Raw genomic sequence first — 14,184 nt, 5'->3', positions numbered from 1 at the left:
CTCCATCTTTGGGTTCATTTGAGAGCCATCATATCATTCAAATTCTTGCACATGATAGATAGGAAGCTAGAACTCTCCTCTTAAGTCTCCTAATGAATGGGATCACTTAAGAATAATGATTTATAAAATAGTAGCTACTTTTAAGCATACGAGTTATAGTCCAAAATTGAATCTATTTTAACATTACAATGCAAGAAAAGATAGTTTGAAGGATTATTTTATCTAAATAAGCCAAGTTGTGGAATGGGGCATTGTACAGAGGGTATCGACCTAAAATCTAGAAAATATTTAATATCTTCCAAAAGAGTATCTAGAATGGTCCACAGTTTTGGGAGTCCTTTGTAAAATGTTTGAGTTATCCTTCAGCAACTATAAACCTAGGCCTAATTGGAGGCTCATCCTAGTAGCTCTATATTTCTTAATTAAGAAATTATTACATGAATTAGATTCTAGAAAGTTCAAAATTCAGTTGAATCACATTGGAAGCAAGTTGTTTAAAGTCATCCAACACTATGTTGGCCCATGTATATACTTGGTGAAGTGTTGAGTAAGCCAATGAACATAGTCTTAGTTGTATGGGGTTCTATTGTAACTTTTCAAGGGAGTCCTAGGATAAGGGTTATAGAATGTTAAGATCTTCAAGAAATGAGTCTATAAAATAAAAATTCAATCTCTACAAAGGTTTATATATAAGTATGTGGAATTGAGACTAGGAAAAGGTCAAGTTGAGGAGAAATTCCTAGGGTCTCCCTATCATATTGGTATCAGAACCTAAATATTTGGGAAAAGGTATAAAGTTCATGTCAATTGAAGAATTGAATGGGGAAAATAAGATGGTGGCAAATATAGAGCTTTCTAAGAAAGTACAAGAATAGGAGGATTAGAACACATTCTGAAGGAGAAGTTGGAATAGTTAGAAAGCAAGATTGAAGAGGTAGAGAAAAAACCTAGAAAATCACTAACAATGGTGAAAAATAACCTAGAGAGGAGGATGAGATTTTGGAACCTAGTCCATCTCTACCTAAACAACCACTTATTAAGGCCCTCATAACTATGGGACATAAATTTCTAAAGGGGATACCTTCATTTAGTGGGAGAATCGACCCTAATTCTATTATTGATTGGATTGAATCATTAGGTAATCACTTTGAATATGAGATTATTATGGAGGCATAGAAGGTGGAAGTAGGCCAATCTAAGCTAAAGGGATTTTCTTTACATGGTGGAAGTTTGTTCAAGATGAGACAATAAAAGAAGGTAAGAACATGATTGTCACATGGAAAGGAATGGCTTCCAAAGTTAGATAAATCTATGTACCAAAAGATTATGAAATTCAATTAAAATAGAAGAGACAAAACTTGAAGCAGAGAGACCTAGATGTGGGTACATACACAAATTAATTTTTAAGAGATATGTTCAAGGTGAAATACCATAGTGGATGGAAGTTTGAAGGTAGAAAGGTACCTAAATGGACCTAGGTGGAACATCCAAGAGGATATCAGTCTAGTAATCCCTACTACAATCTATAAGTCATATCAATTGACACTCAAGGTAGAAGAAAAGAATAAGAGAGGCCAAAATAAAAGACATGGAGGAAGAAGGAAAGTTCATGAAGGTCATAAATATTCCTATGGAGATAAAAGTGTAAGCTAGAGGTTCCAAGGGGAATCTAGACCATAAGAGAAGAGTGGGGACTCTAGTAGAAGGGGAAGTTACAAAAGCATGGGACCTAATGGAGTAGGAAATTCTGAGGCATAAGATAGAGGAATCTAACTTTTCCACAATGAAGTTCTATAATTGTAATCAGTTAGGAATCCTTCGTATAGATGCCCTAATAAATATATTACATCCCAAGGAGGGGAAACAAGAGTTAACTATGTGCAAGAAGATGCAGCTAGTGTGAAGAAACCTTAATAGGATTAATGAGGTAGAAATAATAATTACATGAAAATATAACCAATATCAAAAAGGAATAAAGCACAGAGAAAAGAACACAACATACAAAGATTTAATGGGGTTCACCCAAACCCTGGGCTACATCTACCAAACAACAAGTTCAATATTCTTATTATCCATTGATTTCAACTTGGTTATAATCTACAACACCTCACAACTCAATATCACCACAAGAAGCTACTAAATCATCATTACAATAAAATATCCATAACCCTAAGCTATTTTACACAAGCTTTTGTTCATTACAACATGTTAGCCAATAGCCCAAAAATAAATCCTCCAGATCTCTATCCTCAAACCCAAACTCCAAGCTCGACCTAACCCAAATAACACTAAGGATATATGAAAAGAGTACAATACATAAATGATCAATCATCACAATCTAACATACCTAAAGTCCTATTGGACTTGAAAGTTGGAGAGAAACTTATAGTGAGAATGATATTGCTCAAAGAACTAGTCAAAGAGGAGAAGAGTCAAAGGAGGTCATTGTTGATAATTAATTATAAGATATTAGGAAAGGTATGTAAAATTGTAATAGAATCAAGTTCAACTAATAACATTATATCTAAAGAAGAAATTAATAAATTGAAACTAAAAATGATTCCTCATGGCAATCCTTATAAGGTCACTTAGCTAAACAAAGAGCAACATGTATTAATTAATGAACAATCATGTGTAGAGATTACCATGAGGGATATAAGAAAAAAATTCTTTGTGATTTATTTCCCATGGATCCCTTTCACCTCCTTCTAGGTAGACCACAAAAGTTTGACAATAAGGCATTCCATGATGGTGAGAAATAATTACTTTGTTTAGAAGATAGGCATCAATTGTAAGATTTAATCCCTTGTAGATGGAGAAGAAATTAAACCCATGGGACCTAGTGTTTCTAGCGGGAGAGAAGGAGTTTCTAAATATAATAAAAGAAGGAGATGGAATATGGCATCGATAGTAGTGAAACCTAAAGAGAAAAAGATAAATGATAAGAAAACAAGTATCCATGTAAAAGTACAAACCATATTTGATCAATATAAAGATGTAGTGAGTGATGAGATGTCAAGCACCCTACCACCATAAAAATATATCAGTCATCAAGTTGACTTCATACTAAGGGATTCTCTACAAAAAAAGGTAGTTTATAATATGACACCACAACATAATGAAGAAGTACCCAGGAAAGTTCAACAATTTATAGACAATGGCTTAATTAGGAAAGGTATAAGTCCCTATCTAGTAACCTTAGTGTTAGAACCTGAGAAAGGGGGAACATGGAGACTATGTATATAATCAATAGGATTACAATAAGATAAATATTCCCTATACCTAGGATAGAAGACCTTATGGATTATTTAGGAGGTGTTCAATATTTTACCAAAATTGATCTTACGAGTGCTTACGACTAACTTAGGATTAAGGAGTGAGATGAGAGGAAGATAGATTTCAAAACCACAAAAGGACTTTATGAATGATTTTTCATGCCATCTGGACTAAAAATGGTCTTGTTACATTTATGAGGATTATGAATAAAGTCTTAAAAAACTATATTTGTAAATGTGTGATTATATGGTTAGATGATATCTTTATTTTTTGTAAAACTAAAGAAAATCATCATTGAAATTTGAAATTTGTATTGAGAAAATTATATGATGAAAAGATAACCATAAACCTTGAAAAGTGTGAGTTTATGATACATGAGCTTGTATATCCTAGCTTTTTAGTCTCTAAGGGAAACCTAAAGATGGATCCCTCTAATGTGGAAGCAATATGGAACTAGCCCCCTCCTAAATATGTAAGTGATGTAAGGAATTTCCTTTCTTTAGCATAATTTTATAGGAAATACATCAGTAATTTCAATGAGATATGTTCACATGTCTTAGATATAATCAAAGGATGCATAAAAACAATATTCCAATGGATAGAAGCTTCCAATAAGGGGTTTGAAAATTTAAAACATAAGGTATCAACTAAACCAATTTTGGTCTAACTAAGCTTTCAAAAGTTATTCACTACAGATTCTGATGCTAGAACTGTTGTAGTCAGAGAATTCCTAAGTTAGGAAGGTATACCAATAGCCTTCTTTAGTAAAAATGTCAAGTAATAAAAAATAAGTCCTAACCTTCATATGACCTATAACTATATGTCAAATTCTAAGCATTGAGAAAATGGAAGTACTACATATTTCCCAAAGAATTTGTGTTCTATACTAACAATCAAGAACTTAGCTTCTTGAATTCTCAAGACAAGATCAATCATAGGCACATGAAATGGGCAGAGCATCTATAGGCTTACATCGAAGGTAATAACTAATAAGGTTGTTGATCCCCCAAGAAGAAGGGTAGTGACTATTTAGGAGATTCAATTAAAAAGCATTGGCATTGAAATCTTAAAGGAGTTATATAAGGAAGATAAAGACTTATTTGAAGCCTACAAGGTTTTCTACTTATTTGAGAATCATTTTCATACTTATTTTTGTAACTATACTTTGCAAAATGGTATACTATTTATGGGTGGACAAATTTATGTGCTTAGAGGATCTACAAGGGAGAATGTGATCTAATAAAAAGTGAAATGGTAGTTTTGGGGGATATTTTGGTCTCAATAAGACCTTAGAGTTAATAGAAAGGTACTACTACTAGCCAAAGATGCAAAGATGTGTCAAAAGTTATGCAGAGATTTATGTAATCTACCAAAGGGAAAATAGTATATCCACCAAGGTAAGGCTTTATCAACCTTACCCATTCCTAATAGGCCATCGTAGTGGGATTACATAAAACTAAAAAGGGGTATGATAGTGTCTATATTTGATTGATAGGTTTAGAAAAATGGCTAATTTTATTCCATGAAAGGTAACAAGTTATTTTTCTCGAATTTCTAATCTATTTTTCAAGAAAGTTATAAGGATTCATGGAGTAACCCTTGTATAGTATTAGATAGGGACTCACAATTTGTTGGGCATTTCAGGAAAACCTTAAGGAGAATATTGGAAACTAACTTATATTTTGGGTCTACATTGCATATACAAATAGATGGCCAAATTGAGGTAGTCAATAGGACCTTAGGGAATCTATTGAGGTGTTTACCTAAGGCTCATAGTTAGTCATGAGATCAATTCATTCATTAGGTGGAGTTTCCCTATATTGATATAGTGAATAAAAGAAAAAGAAGGAGTCCTTTTGAAGTGGTGTATGGACTACATCCTATGGGAGTATTGGAACTCATATTTTTTAGGAACAATCCAAGAAGCATGAATAAGTTAAGTGCATTTTAGTTAAAAATACACAAGATAAAAGTTAGGGTGGATTTAAAAAGGAAGGATATATAATTTTATGTTGGATACCTTATTATGGTACATTTAAATAAGGAAAGATTTCCTAAAGGGACTCACTGTAAATTGTAGATGGGAATAATTGGACCTTGTAGAGTCATAGACAAGTATGGAACTAATGCTTATAGTATTAATCTACTAGTAGATATAGCACTCTCTTAAATTTTTAATGTAGTATATATGATACCCTACAAGGGTCCTCCTCTACTAGACAAAACTATAGTACTTGATATTGAAGATGTTACACCTAAGTTGCAATAATTGCCTACTCAATCTCAATTACAAGATTAAAAGATATTGGATTGTAGAATTTCTATATAGACTTGAAATTAGATTTATATGGATCATCTCATCAAATGGAAGGGCTTACCAAATGAAAAATCCACTTCAATTAAAGAAGATGAATTTAAAAATTAGGCATTGATAATTCACTATTTCCAACTCATGTGACTTGAGTTCATTTTACCTTGGGAGAATGGTATAGGAGCTCTTGAGGTTTTTGGGTAAAATCTTAAATTTTGGGTTGGGGACCCTTTAATGGAGCCATGAATGTAATAAGAGAATTTTTTAGCTAATCATTATGTTTTGATTAAGTCTATTATCATTTTGGAAAATGTAGATCAGTCAATTCAAAAAGTTGTCATAGTTGTCAAAGCATGAAACTAGTCCTATTTTGGAGTAGTAAGGATGTTAGTGGTCAATTTTGAGGATGTTAGGATTAGATGGACATAAATAATAGTTACATGAAAATATATTCAATATCACAAAGAAATAAAGTGCACATAAATGAATAGAAGACACAAATATTTAACGTGGTTCACCCAATCCCTGGGCTACATCCACCAAATAGTGAATCCAATATTATTATCTAGTAATTTTAACCTTTTACAATCTTCAATATCCCTTATAGTCAATACCATTGCAAGAAGTTATCTATTTTCATTAGGAAAAACCCTAACCCTAAGAAAATATAACATCACTTATTTCAACTTAACAAGGTAACCCTAAACATGCTTGATGAGTCAACCATGAGAAACAGTTGACAAGTCAACTAAAAAATACTTGATGAGTTTACCAAAATTCTCTAAACCTCATGACATATGAAAAGTGTACAAAAATTTTCTAACCAATCACCACAAATCAACAATCTCCCACTTGGGGACTGATCAAGATCCACACTAAACCACCTCCTACTTAAAGAATGATCATATGGCTACACCGCTACTCTTGGAGCTCCTTTGGATTGATGTACCCTAGACTCTATTGTTCTGTTCTATTTTTTATATCTAGAAGACCAATCAAATTTGAAGAGGATTTCATCTTCTCCCTTAGCACTCCCTCAAAATGCACTTAGAGCACCTTGGAGACTCTTTGATTCAGAGTGGTCATGAATGATGGAGGTGTTGAGATAATGGGTGTTGCACACATTGCATAATATTGTTATTTTATTTTTATTATGTAATGTTGTACCTAGATGGACGTGCAACATGTAAAGATTCCCATGGAATATTCTTGATAAGTTGTATTGTAACATTGTGATAATATTTTATGTAATTATTTAATATTGGGGAAAAGAATTAAATGCCCAATATTAAATGGGGGGTTAGTGGGTTAGGTAGCACATGGTTTTAGTACATGGTTTATGTAATACCACTTAGTGGTTTTGTGGGACTTGCTACTATATAAGCAGCCACAAGGGTAGTTGTTGTAGAGAGAGAGAGAGTGACAAGGAGAAGACAAAAGGCAAGAGTCGAGCAGGACAAGGCTTGACAGGTTAGCCAAGGGAGCATTTGTGAAGGTTTAAAGCATGGCATGGGATGTGTGGATTCATTCTTGTTCACATAGTTTTCTCGGTTGTGGCTATGGCCATGAAGGCTTCCATGGTTGTATGGCAATGGTATTTTTGCTAAATAATACATGGTGATGGATGCTTTTGGAGGCTGGGTTTTTCCCTCAATGAGGGTTTCCCAGGGTATATCTGGTGTCACAATTTTGTGGGTATGTTGTCTATTCTCTTGCATGTGGATCTATTATGGGTTATGTGGAAACAGTTATATTCTTTGTTGCCAAGTTTCCTTACAGGAGGCTCTCCATAGTGGGAAAAAAGGTGTCACTAGGGTTCACCCACCCATCAAGAGCTAATGGCACTAACGATTTGAAGCCAAGATCAATGGTTTCAAAGTTACTTTGTGATGCACCTGTGAATTGAGACACACTACGAGTTTTGGCATCGAATGAGATCGTTGTGATGAATCCAAATGGAATGTGATCTCTCAAAAATGAGATAGGTTATTGTAGGCCTTAGCATGATCATGATATAGCATTCAATGTTTCATTGATAGCCCCCATGAGCTTTGAGTTATGACCCTCAGAAGATCAACCTCAAAATAGACTTAGAGCACCTTAGAGACTCTTCGATACTAGGTGGCTACGAAAAATGGATGCTCTTAATGACCAAAAAAAGGGTGTCACTAGGGTTCGGCCACCCATCTAAAGCTAATGGCAATGATGATTCAATGCCAAGATCAGTGGCTTCAAAGTTATGATGTGATGCACCTATAAACTGAGGCACATTGCCAGTTTTGGCATCGAGCAAGATCATTGTGTTGAATCCAAACAGAATGTGATCTCTGAAAAATGAGATAGGTTATTATAGGCCTCAAAATAAACATCTTATAGCATTTGATGTTTCATCAATATCCCCCATGAGCTCTAAGTTACGACCCTTGGAAGATTGACCTCAAAATGCACTTAGAGCACCTTGGAGACTCTTCGATATGAGGTGGCCACAAATGATGGAGGCTCTTTGCAACCAAAAAAAGGGTGTCACTAGGGTTCACCTACCTATCTAGAGCTAATGATATTGATGATTTGATGCCAAGATTAGTAGTTTCAAAGTTACACAGTGATGCAGCTATGAACTGAGGCACACTATGAGTTTTGGCATTGAATGAGATCACTATGCCAAATCCAAATAGAATGTGATCTCTCAAAAATGAGATAGGTCATTTTAGGCCTTGGCATGACCATCTTGTAGCATTCAACATTTCATCGATATCCCCCAAAAGCTTCAAGTTATGACCCTCAAAAGATCGACCTCAAAATGCACTTAGAGCACCTTGGAGACTCTTTGGTATGGGGTGGCCAAAAATGATGTAGGCTCTCTATAGCTAGAATAAGGATGTCACTAAGGTTCACTCTCCCATCTAGAGTTAATGGCATTGATGATTTGATGCCAAGATCAGCAGTTTCAAAGTTATGTTGTGATGCACCTATGAACTAAGGCACATTGCGAGTTTTGGCATTAAGCGAGATTATTGTGCCAAATCCAAATAGAATGTTATCACTTAAAAATGAGATAGGTTATTATAGTATTGACATGAACATCTTGTAGAATTCAACATTTCATCTATAACTCCCATGAGCTCTGAGTTATACCCTCTGAAGATCAACCTTGAAACACATTTAGAGCACCTTGGAGAATCTTTGGTATAGGGTGGCCACAAATAATGGAGGCTCTTTGTGGCTAGAACAAGGGTGTCACTAGGGTTCACTCACCCTATGGAGCTAATGGCACTGACAATTTGATGCCAAGATCAGCAGTTTCAAAGTTACGTTGTGATGCACCTATGAACTAAGGCACATTGCGAGTTTTAGCATCAAGTGAGATCACTATGCCAAATCCAAATAGAATGTGATCTCTCAAAAATGAGATAGGTTATTTTAGGCCTTGGTATGACCATCCTATAACTTATGTTTCATTGATAGCCCCCACAAGCTCTAAGTTACAATTCTTAGAAGATTGACCTCAAAACACTTAGAGCACCTTGGAGACTCTTCAGTACGGAGTGTCCGTGTACAATGGAGGCTCTCCATGGCTAGAACAAGAGTGTCACTAGGGTTAGTATTAAGTAAAAAAATTATATTTTACCTCTCTCAAGTTTTTTGCACTGGGCACAGTGCAAGTTTGGCGTTAGTATGTATTAAAATCATTATTTTTTAGGTGCCTCCACGTAAATTGCATTAAGTAAAATCATCTTTGTTTCTTACATTAAATCAACAAGATTAAATTTACAATATCTCAAGTGTTTCATCATTATTACATCAATACACAACTATCAAAAATTGTAGTGTCAAAAATTATAGTGTCAAAAATAAAATAGATTTTTCTTCATTCTGCTCCTTATTTAGTTTTTTATCTTCATGCATGGCTACTCTTCATGATTTACCTACATTCCAATATCATAAAAGATATTATACTTAACTTATTGTATTAAACAAAATAATCATTGGTTCACCAAATCATTATGAACAAAAGAACATAAGAAGTAAATATACCTAGCTGAGTGTTCCTATAGGGTCCTCTCTCTATTTTAGGGTCTCCAATAGGGCTTCATGATCAACAATAGTAATAGTAAAAAGTTCTTTTAATTTTGGTCTTCCTTGATGCTTCAAAAACTTCACATTTTTTGCTATAATGAGATGCAAATATATGAGAATTGTTTTGTGCTTATGATAATCTTCAAATGCAAGAATTCCATTCCTTCTAAGCATGTATGTCCACAACCATGTTCCAGCAACAACTAAACCAATAGAATATGTGAATCCATCATCATCTTTGATCGATTGTGCAAGCTTTTGTTTACCTCTTACACAACGTGCTAACCAATAATCTGATTTCTCATCATTTTCCTATTGTACAACCAATGTAAAGACATGTCTTAGCTGATGAAGATCTGATAGATGGTTATGCTCAAGTGAACTTTCCATGTCATCATTTTTGATAGAGGGCATGATAGAAAATGGAGTAAATGTTGAGCCCATGTGTCCACCCACTCACTCAACTCACAGTGATCCCAATCACACTAAAAAAAACTAGGACAAAAGAAAGCTAGTTGTCATGTCCAAATTATCCATGTATTAAAATCAAAGCTCCAAAATGAATACATTTTTGATGAGTCTCTCACTATAGCATAGTCTGATCTATCACCTATGGACCCTTCCTCAACCAACCAAAAGAACCTGCATACTAATGAATCAGGAGTCTCCCCCTGTGATAATGTTGAACTACACCAATCAATAATACTACGAGTATCAAAAAAATTTGCTCCTAAAATCTTCAATTACTCCTTAACTAGAGTTCTCTTCACACATGCCACTGCTCCATCATGTTCCCCTTTCCCATATCCAGACTCAAAAAAACTCCAAATATAGGCACCCCCCTCTCTATGTGCATCCTACACAACCAATAAAAGATGTGAGCATTCTTGAACTGACCTGTGCAATTATCTAACCAAATCATATGTCTATCCATAGAAATGTTATGCTCTTGTAAGAAATCAAAATAATTCTTGAAACAATGTTGCACAAACTCGTAAGAGTGAGATTTATCATCACTCATATAAAAATGGTACTCTCTAATAATCTTTCAATTATCTTTTGCACTATCAGGGGCATGTCTATATGTTATGTGGAAAAAAATAGCAATCTGAATGGAGTTGTAATATTGAGATTGTGTCTCATTTTGAGACTGTAATGTGTAGCTCTTAGCAAAGTCAACAACCAATATAATAGTGCCAATAAAAAAAGTCTCCTTACACATTCTAAATTGTTGATCCAACCACTAAGACCTGTGACTATGTCTTGCATACTTGTAGAAAATATTTGTCTTGAAATATGAAATAAAACTAGACATACTGATCTCTTTTGCAACCAATTCACATCTAGATCCCTCACCCACACTCTTCAATGTGTATTTCACCATTTCATATACCATTTTTTTACAATTGTCTTCCCAAGATCTTGTTCACATCCTCATCGAAACATGTGTCAAGCTTGGATAAGCCACCACATTTTGAACACTTCTCATTTATGCAAACATTTCTATGAAATAAACAACCATCAACTCTACAACGTAAAAATTGATCTAGCAAGTCTCTTGATGATTTTGGAAGCCCACTAGCACCAAAATTCTCCAACATTGCTTTACCTATGCAAAGTATAATGGATGGAGTGTAATAGTTCATGGTGCATAGAAAACTTGACATGATATTTGCAACTACATGTATTTCAAATTTTAAGTAGTACACAATAAAATGACTTCAAAGATTCAAAAGTCCTTTGTGATATATGCAATCTTGGATGACTCTCTCTAAATTCTTTGAAAAACATAGTTTGACTTACCTCCAAATAATGTTTAGGATGTGGTGTGAGGTCTGTGATGCCAATTCTCAACTTTAACACATCTTTAGCATTGGGTGATACTCTTGAGCTAGAGTGCCAAAACTATGTAATTTCTTCCTTCATATTATCAGATAGCTTCTTACATAGAAGTCTCCCACCAAAAGCACATGTTTCATTTTGAAGAAGATCATCAATTATCTCTTATCTACTAAGTGATCTTCTTAAAGTAGTATGATTTAGGTTCAAATCAATACAAGTTTATCTCATATATCTACCCTTTCTCAAATGATGACTTACCAAAGAGGTTGTAATAAACCTTCCAGCAGCTCTCTTATCCTTCTCCTTACTACTTTTCCAAATGCTATTGAGAGCACTGAAAATATTTGTCACAAAAATGACATTTATTTCCAAATATTTATTGACATGAATCTTAAATTTGGAAAGTATAGGTCTCATCTTTTGCATCTTTAATAAATGCATAAAAAGTTGACATTGCTTCACCATTGTCTTGTTGTTGAAAAACATCTTAGTCTTGAAGCCCATAACCAAATGGTTCTTTGTGATTTTTTCCCTTCCAAATTAGTAATAATCATTTCATCAATTTTAATTATCCATTTTGGTGTTCTAGGACCTTCATGTCAATTATAATTAGGATATATGTAACGTTTGTGTGCATTGTCTTTTTTGCCATGGTCAATCATGCAATTTACATTATGAATTGGTAAAATTTCATTCTCCAAATTTTTATTCTCTAAATTTTCAATCCCAGCATTATCATTATCAATTGGTACATTTTCATTTCCCAACTATACATATTCATTATCTAACTCTAGGATTTCACCTTCGATCAATACATCGTCAACTTGACTCACATTTAACATACATTGTCTCTTCCTTTAGTGATTTACCTTGTCCCTTACCCTATATGTTGCAATGTCTTCATTTGATAGCTTATTTTTTGCATTTAGCCTTTCAACGGATATTGCTCCTCATTCAAAAAATAATATTGAACACCTAATCATACATTATAGAACCTTTTTCGATTGTATGGGCCTCAAGAAATCATTTTTCTCCAAACTTGTGAAAATGGCCCCCAAAAAACATGATTGTTAGGTTTGCAGTGACAAAGAATATTTTGGAAAAAGTATGCCAGTATTTCAGGTACTTGATCCCATATTGGGTATCCAATTCCAAATCGAATACCTGATATGATATTGGGTACCCGAAATGGATGCCCAAATTTTGGAGGGAAGTGAAAATTTGGCAAGTGTGGGCAATGTGAACAAATTTGTACATTATTATATAATAGTATGTTATTAAATATAATATTTGTATAGAATTTTTATTATGAATATTATTATTATGATTATTATTAATATTATTATTATTATTATGATTTTTACGATTATTATAATTGATATTATTATTATTATTATGACTGATAAATATAATATATTAATATATATGATTATTATTATTCTGTTTAATAGGATATTATATATGATTCGAATGAATGGGTTGAAAGGGGTCATAGGATAACCTATGACCACTTTCAACGTATTTCATGACAACATATGTTCGTAGGGGCCCTAGGACCCCTAGGGACCTATTTGGTTGGTTCGAATGCATTAAAAGGGGTCATAGGTTATCCTATGACCCCTTTCAATGCATTTCATGACAACATATGTCCCTAGGGTCCCTAGGACCCCTAGGGACGTATTTGGTTGGTTCAAATGCATCAAAAGAGGTCATAGGATAACCAATGATCCATTTTGACACATTTCATGACAACATATTTCCCTAGGGGGCCTAGGACCCCTAGGGACCTATTTGGTTGGTTTGAATGCATTGAAAGGGGTCATAGGTTATCTTATGACCCCTTTTGACACATTTCATGACAACATATATGACCCCTAAAGACTTATTTGGTTGGTTCGAATGCATTAAATTTCTTCACATTTCATGAAAACATATGTCCCTAGGGGCCCTAGGACCCCTAAAGACCTATTTGGTTGGTTTGAATGCGTCAAAAGGGGTCATAAGTTATCCTATGACCACTTTCGATGTATTTCATGATAACCTGGGGACCTATTTGGTTGGTTTGAATGTGTCAAAAGGGATCATAGATTATCCTATGACACCTTTTGATGCATTCGAACCAACCAAATAGGATCATAGGTTATCCTATGACCCCTTTCGATGCATTTCATGACAACATATGTCCCTAGGGGACCTAAGACCCCTAGGGACCTATTTGGTTGGTTTGAATGCATCAAAAGGTGTCATAGGATAATCTATGTCCCCTTTTGATGCATTGCATGACAACATATATCCCTAGGGGCCCTAGGACCCCTAGGGACCTATTTGGTTGGTTTGAATGCATTGAAAGGGGTCATAGGTTATCTTGTAATCCCTTTGAATGCATTTCATGTCAACATTTGTCCCTAGGGGTCCTAGGACCCATAGGGACCTATTTGGTTGGTTTGAATGCGTTGAAAGGGGTCATAGGTTATCCTATGACCCATTTCAATGCATTTCATGGCAACATATGTCCTTTGGTTGGTTTGAATATGTCGAAAGGGGTCATAGGATAACCTATGAACCCTTTTGACACATTTCATGACAATATATGTCCCTAGGTGCCCTAGGACCCCTAGGGACCTATTTGGTTAGTTCAAATGCATCGAAAGGGGTCATAGGTTATCCTATGACCCCTT

The sequence above is a fragment of the Cupressus sempervirens genome, chromosome 2 (genome assembly GCF_028749045.1).
Source record: "Cupressus sempervirens isolate cs-2001-9-10 chromosome 2, ASM2874904v1, whole genome shotgun sequence".
NCBI classification, from domain to species: Eukaryota; Viridiplantae; Streptophyta; class Pinopsida; order Cupressales; family Cupressaceae; genus Cupressus; species Cupressus sempervirens.
The sequence above is the reverse complement of the archived record's forward strand: the minus strand, read 5'-3'. Positions refer to the sequence as shown.